Raw genomic sequence first — 7,367 nt, forward strand, 5'->3', positions numbered from 1 at the left:
AACACAAGAGGTGTGCTCTTGGAATAGGTGCTTTCTGAAGGTGTTCGCTAAGGGCATTTTCTGTAGACAATTCACATGATACTGACTAGAAAGCAAACTGGTAGGTGCCCATACACAACCCAGTAGAGCAGACTCTGTTACAAAAGCTACAGTTTCTTCCAGAGAAATTAAATGAATCAAAGTGATTAATATTTATAAAATAAAACATATAGTCAGAAAAACTGCATGTCAGTTCATATGAAAAAATTACAAACAGAATTCAGTCTGACTCTTCTTCATTTGATGCACTTGATTTCTACTTTCCTCTCGATTTCATCAAGATCTTAAGCCATAACTGTATTGAAACCTATTTTTATTTTCTTCCCCTCACTTATGCGAATATTGTAATTTTATATACACATGTTCAGTTATCTGAAAAGAAAGTCCCCAAAGTTCATAAACTTCTAAATGTTTACTTAATATTAAGATGAAAGCACTCTTAAGGAGGGATACTATGAAGATGCCTTAAGATTGTTGGAAAGTCCAGGCTTTCAAACAATTGGTGTTCTTCTCCAAAGAGAGGAGAGTCTTTGCAGTGGGAGTATAAGGATTAGTTGGTGGATGTGGTAAAGGCAGACAAGTTGATTGAAATATATGCAAACAGCTTTCATTTGGAGGTGTGTTATAGTTTACAAAGAGCTTTGGCATGCACATGTTGTATCATTTGGTAAATATTAGCATACCCACCATTTCTAGAAGCAATTCAGTTGTCTTCTAACACATTGCTCATTTGTGAATATTTTCTTTTTGAACAGGCAAATTTTCACTTGAAATATTGAACTTCAGGATCAATATCATATATTATAAGGGGTGATAAAGTCATATGCATTCTTAAGTAAAAATAACACCACATTCTTAAAAGGACATTTGTTTGTTTATTACTTAAATGGGTTTCAGCCACTAGCGTACATTTGGCACCAGTTGCTGTGTTTTGCTCTAGCCCGAGACTCTAATGCCTGAGCACTAGTTACTCTGGTTCTAAAAATCTATGAATTTTGATATATGGCTCTACATTATGAAAGCTTACTTCTTTATGGCTTCAACCAGAGGAGTGTATGGCTCCGGGCTTTTCTTTTTTTTTTTTTTATTATACTTTAAGTTCTAGGGTACATGTGCATAACGTGCAGGTTTGTACATATGTATATATGTGCCATGTTGGTGTGCTGTACCCATCAACTCATCAGCACCCATCAATTCATCATTTATATCAGGTATAACTCCCCAATGCAATCCCTCCCCCCTCCCCCCTCCCCATGATAGGCCCCATTGTGTGATGTTTTCTTTTAGGCTCTTTGACCTAGAGAAATGAAGCTTGGAACAGGGGATCTGCAGGCACTAACTTGTAGAGGAGAGTCCCCTGTTCCAAGCAGGCAGCATGCATTCAGTGAGCTGGGAAACTCTTGTTAGGGAACATGGAGTCACTAAGTCTTTCAAAGTAGGAAAGGAGCCCCAACTGTTAAGGCAGCTAGCCAAGCAGGTGACAAACTGTTGTACTTCAAAGACAGGAAATCCCTTCAAACGTTAAATTGTAAGGACACAAAATGACCTACATTCAGGAAAACAGGGAGTCAGTAATTCCACATCAGGCTTGTTCCAGTTTACTGAAGCGTGTCTGCTGGATATTAACTGGTCCTAAGGATCCTACTCTAAGTAGATGGCAGCCTTTTTCACCGGAAACCCACATTTTCAACATCTTATTTTTTAGAAGTCATTCGAGTTCACATCAGATTGAAGTTACTACGTAAGTACTCTCTCTGGGACAGTTTCCAACCTTAAAATTAGTCTAGTTTAAAATTACAATTACTCAGAATGTTTAAGAAATCTACGAACATGTTTAAAAAATCTTCTGAACATCAAAACTAAGAGAAGGCATCAGTATACAGTGCAGTCTTAGAAAACAACTGATGGATTGCTTAAAATTGGAAAGACAGCTTAGAAGTGCCCCAGTATCAAGGCATAGGACTTTCCAGTAGCTTTTCCCAGCTCAGAAGGCAAAGTCTAGATGGATTTCCTGCCAATCCCCAAAACTACCTAGGGCTGTGGATGTAGCAGTTTGAAACATGTGTCAATGCTAAATACTTGTCCAACTGGCTTGGAATAAAGGGAGGGCTGTGGGTGGGGATGGCCGAAGGGAGCAGAGAAATGGCATATGCTATTTTCTCAAGGCAGGGCCTCTGTCCCCCAGCACTCGAAGAATTTCTGAACAAATGTGTAAGTGGGAAGGAAATGGATGGGTGAAAGTTAACTTCATCTCAGCACAAAAAAGTTGCCTTTCCATGCTTACATTTCCAAAATGCAAAAATCCAAAAAGCACTGATATGGGGAAAATTCCTGGGAAACTGAAAAGCTTAACCATATTCCATAATTTTATTAATTTAAGACTTTCCAAGCAGGGAGATCAAACTTAACTCTGCTTCCAGCTTACAAAGCAAGTCAACTTATTTTGTATGTATAGCTATAAACTGTTTGCAAGTTTCCTCAGTCAGGTACTCGGGATGAATTATGAATGGAATTAGCTAGCCTGACTTGGAATTTCCTCACTTTTACTGGTCTTTAAACAAGAGTTTTATACATTCATATGTAATCGATGGAACCAACACATGAAATGGTCCTTCACATAAAACACTCTCTTTTAAAGTGATTTTGTAGTTGAGGAAACCTAAATATGAACTTCTGATGTGGAAAAGGTAGTTTTTACATGCTATTTAGAAACTGATCTAAAAAACTGATGAGCTGACCACAAGATTTCTGTCAGAAACTGAAATTAGGATTATATTTTAAAATATAATTGTAAATGCTTGCTTTCTTTCATAAAACCAATCTGCTTCTCATATTCCTAGCCTTAGTCACATTGAAAATACATAAATTTGGTATTTGGTTATTGAGTTTTGAAGTTGCAAGGCAGGATAATTTAGATATTCATAAATACAGAGCATAAGAAAATCCTTCCTGAGTGCAAAACTACCTTTAAAATCATCATCCAAAGGAGTGAATGCCACACCTCCTGATTTAATTTTGGCTATTAGCTATTTCATACCTTAATATACATTCTTCCACATAAAACTTGCACTGTCTTAAAACTTGCCTACAAACTGGCATGTCCAAATTGTGTGCATAAAAAAACAAGATGAAGATCGATGCCAAGTTTTCAAGAAAGAAATGAATTTGGATTGTTTTTTACACCAACAAGACACATGTTCAAATTTATCCCATGTATATAAAAAGATTAGTATAAAATATTTTCAATTGTTTATGCAGAAAGTAGTAGGGAACAAATTCCAATAATTTTTATCACATAGCTGATATAGCGAAATATTTGGAACATTTAAAATAAAAGTGCTAATTAAAATACATATAAAATGTTCAAAGTTTAAGAAGCAGTTGGAAAAATACTTTTACCACTTAGAATACAATTACCTGCACAGCTTAATAGTCTTATAGAGTTCAGGAGTAAAATGTGTTTAGAAATGTCTTTTCCATTCCCTCAAACCTATAGTGGGCTGAGAATATAACTCTTTCTTCATAATATATTAAAAAGTATCCACCATCTTGAGAGAACTATATATTATGGTAATAATTTTTACATCTGTTTATGCCATTTTTAGACTATGGAATATAGTCTCTGAATTCTTTTGGAGGGAAGGGAAATGGTGTGGAAAAAATAATTTTAAAACGTGTTTCTATCTTCATTTAAAATGTATACATTCTCAAGTTTCTCAACAAAAAGCTTTGATCTCACTATTTTATATAGACTGCATTTACAGGCTTGGAAATCCTGTTCTCTCTATTAAACTCCTTAAACAGGATTATATCAATCTTACTTAAAAAACTACTTACAGCAAACATGGTGCTCAAAAGAATTAAAAATAATAGTTGCAGTGTTTTAATATTTATGAAAATATGTTTTTTGAAAGACAGATGAACTTTGAAATGTGAACACAGAAAAGAAATACAAGTATAAAGTTTCCTTTCAAAACTTTTCCTTTCGAAGAAATATTTATCCTACATTTCTACATGCAAAACTTTTAGAGTAAACTATTGAGAAAATCCTAGATAGTAAAACATTTGTTTCTGTAAGTTCATAAGCACTTGCTGTACATACTCAAAGGCAGCCCTGACCCACTGTATCCACAAATGCATCTGCAGGGGGAATGGTTCCAAGCCAGTCGCTGAGTGTCATCTGTCCCTTCTCCAGGAGCAGGGACATTGAGTCACAATGAAATTTTATTATTTATATGCATTTTTTAAAATTCTGTTTTTCTTAGCGTTCAAAGCTTTGATAGTAAATGTCAAACCACACTGAAGTCGACTTGTTAGCTATTTTAGCTAGCCTTAACTGCTGTCGGCTATTTCAAATTGCAAATGACAACAAACAGGTGGTTTTTTTTTAATCACTAAAGAGCATCCCTTTTCATATAGCTAATATAACAAAAAAGTCTAAAACATGGGCATATAATTCCCACTGTAAATTAATTCTATTTATTTCAGGCTTACGTATTAATAGCAAGTGAATGCTCTTCAAGAGATCCTTGGCTGTTCCATTTGTCCTTGAACATTAACCTTGCCACCTCAAAACTCAATGCCTTTGCACTTAGTCTAGAAAATTAAAAATACAAGTCGTCCTCATCTTAGTAACCTGTGCAAGTTTCTACAAGTGACTGGAGGATCTACGTGGTAACTAACTTTAACTTACCTCTTCTAGGCTTTATTAACGAGTTTATTAAAAAATATTAACTTTCTGGCAAGATGTGGCTAATTCTTAAGTGCAGCTTAAAACTTTGGACATCCCCCTTATAAAAATGATGCCACGAAATGTGCCACTGTCCATTTATTTCCCATTCCACTTAACGCATTAATATTGACCCTCAGGACAGCAGCACTGGCATCATTTTGGAGCTGCAAAGCAAGACGTGGTGCATTGATGAGCTAAAAAGGACCCGTCTTTCACTGGGCCCCTTACCAACATCTCTCTCCCTAGAAGACAAATACTTTTCAGATCTCGCACCCCTCTTTACAAACCTGAGCGGGGCTTTCGGGGTAGGGAGAGGCAAGACTTTGGTGGGAGCTGCCTGTCTTCAGTAAAGCTGCAAAGGCGCAGGCTGGCAGTTTTCTGGTCATTTCCTGCCGATTTCCGATTCCCCTCGGAGCAGCTTGGAGAGGAAGTCGAATTTCTTTTCCAGGCGGAGCCTCCACGATGGGCGCGGGAGCCTCGTGCGTGGGCCGGGATCGTGGCCTGGGAGAAGCGGGAACCCGGTGCCCGCCCGCGTCCTCGCGCCTTGGCCAGGAACCGGAGACAGGCGCGTTGGGTCGGGCCCGAGGCGGGCGGCCCAGCGCGGCTGGGAGGGCCGGGAAGAGGGGTCCCCGGAGCCGCGGATACGCTGAACTCCGGGGAGGGGATGGGCAGGAGAGAGACACTCCTGGAGCCGCGGCGTCCAAACCCGGACGCACTTGAACCCGCGGCGAGGCCGGTGGCCCGTGGCCTTTGGATCGCACCCGCGCCCCGCGCAGAGCCGGACGCCGGCCTTGCCGGCTCCTCGGCATCCCTCGGCGGGGCGGTCAGTCCCAGGGCGCTCTCTGAGGGCCACACACTGTACCCCGAGTTTAGCACCGCCGCGGGCAGGGCGCTCTGCTCCTGGACCCCGAATCTGAAAGTGGAGACCGAGGGCTGCCTGCAGCAAAGCTCGACTTATACTTCATTTTCTTCCGATTTGGAGAAAATGTCACGGGCGAGAGCGGAAAAAAGAAATTCACTGTAAATATGATTTGGAGCGGGCCGAGGGCGCGGCGTGCGGGCGGCAGGCGGCGCGGGCGCGGGCGCCCTTGCGGGGATTCCCGGTCTCTCAGCGCGCTCTAGTGGACACTCTGCCTTTCGCCGGCTCCCCGTGCTAGTTACAATCTGCAATATATTATTCCTTCCGAAGTATTGACAATGTGTGAGACTCCAGTAACCCCCGAGCTCTCGTCTGTAATCAGCACATTTATCCACATTTAGGGGGGAAAATCCGAATTAAATCCCCGTGACCCTGATTGGGTTACAGTGTCATTTTCCCTGGATCCTCTTTTAAATCCACTCCACACTGCTTCTCTGTCTATTACATGCTAATTTAATTTTACTGTGGAAGATATTTTCAGCATTTGCTGAGGACAGTAAATTTTGTAGTTTATGTTATTTCACTTTTTATGACTTTTTAACACTTAATAAAATTTTATTAGAGCACTTTTGTGTTTACAAGGCCACAAAACTCTTGGCAGGTTGTCAGAAGTCCTTTTTATTATGATCCTACTGATATACTGCGAGTAATGAAATAATCATGTCCAGAAATGTATCAAAGGCCAGAGGGATTATCCCACTTAATAGCTCCACAGATGCGCCCAGAAGAATGTGGACGCGCGACAGGACGGGCTGAAAGGCTGCAGGAGGAAGCAGGCAGCCCCTGCTCCTGGCTTTACCATTTCGGTTGCTTTCCTAAAAGGCTACATGCAGGGTCATGTGACTTTCCGCGGTCTCAATAAAAAAAAAAAAAAAAAAAGAATTTATTCTATTGCAAAATGTGCTTTTCTTTTTATTCTCCTTGTGTGGGCATTTAAGGCTGTTCTAGTGGCAGTGAGGCTGGCTGTACATATCCATGTCAGTCACCGCGCCTGGCCCCACTTTCCTCTCATTTGTAAGTGTACTTTTGTGGTATTTAAACAGCCGATGGTGACATTGGTGTTGAGCAGTGTTGCTTCCACAGCCCACACTGAAGGCATTGGGAGGGACCCAGGAGGGCACAAGGTGTTTTAAGGCCCTTTCCCACCTGCCAAACACCTTTTGCTGTTGGCTTTTGGTTTTATTTTGTTTTGCGAAACAGGGGAATAGTGACTTAAGGACTCGGCTTTCTGCCTTGTGCCTTGTGCCAGAGAGTCACAGTACAGTTATTTTATTTTTTGGTAAGACTTGCAGTGAGAAGGACTGAGAATATAGCTTTCTTTTAAAAAACCATTTCCTTTTCTTTTAAATAGATAAGTGATCATTTAACACACGGGTGTTAAGTTCATTCTTGCTGCAAAAGAAGGCTATTGTATCTCCTGACCCTGAAAGCAAGGTGGGTGGCTTTGTTTTATAATTAAATTTTCTGTCTTCAGCTTCATATTTCTCTTTCTCTGTTATTTCCTAAAGAGTGTGTCAAAGTGATAAAAGAGGTGAGGAATGGACTCAAACAGAGTGATTTTGAAATTACTGTTGGTACATCCGTAGCACGTGTTCTTCTAAACTTTGGCTTTTTAAAGATTTCAGCAGGGTTTTTCACAAGCAAGTGTGTGTGTGTGTGTGTGTGTGTGTGTGTGTG

The 7,367-nt window shown here is 40.3% G+C and overlaps 1 pseudogene; it reads right to left on the reverse strand.

Moving 5' to 3' along the window:
- Positions 1–5,050: 5,050 nt before the first annotated feature.
- Positions 5,051–6,789, reverse strand: LOC113224975 (annotated as a pseudogene).
- Positions 6,790–7,367: the final 578 nt, after the last annotated feature.

This window comes from Piliocolobus tephrosceles, chromosome 11, assembly GCF_002776525.5.
Source record: "Piliocolobus tephrosceles isolate RC106 chromosome 11, ASM277652v3, whole genome shotgun sequence".
Lineage (NCBI taxonomy): Eukaryota > Metazoa > Chordata > Mammalia > Primates > Cercopithecidae > Piliocolobus > Piliocolobus tephrosceles.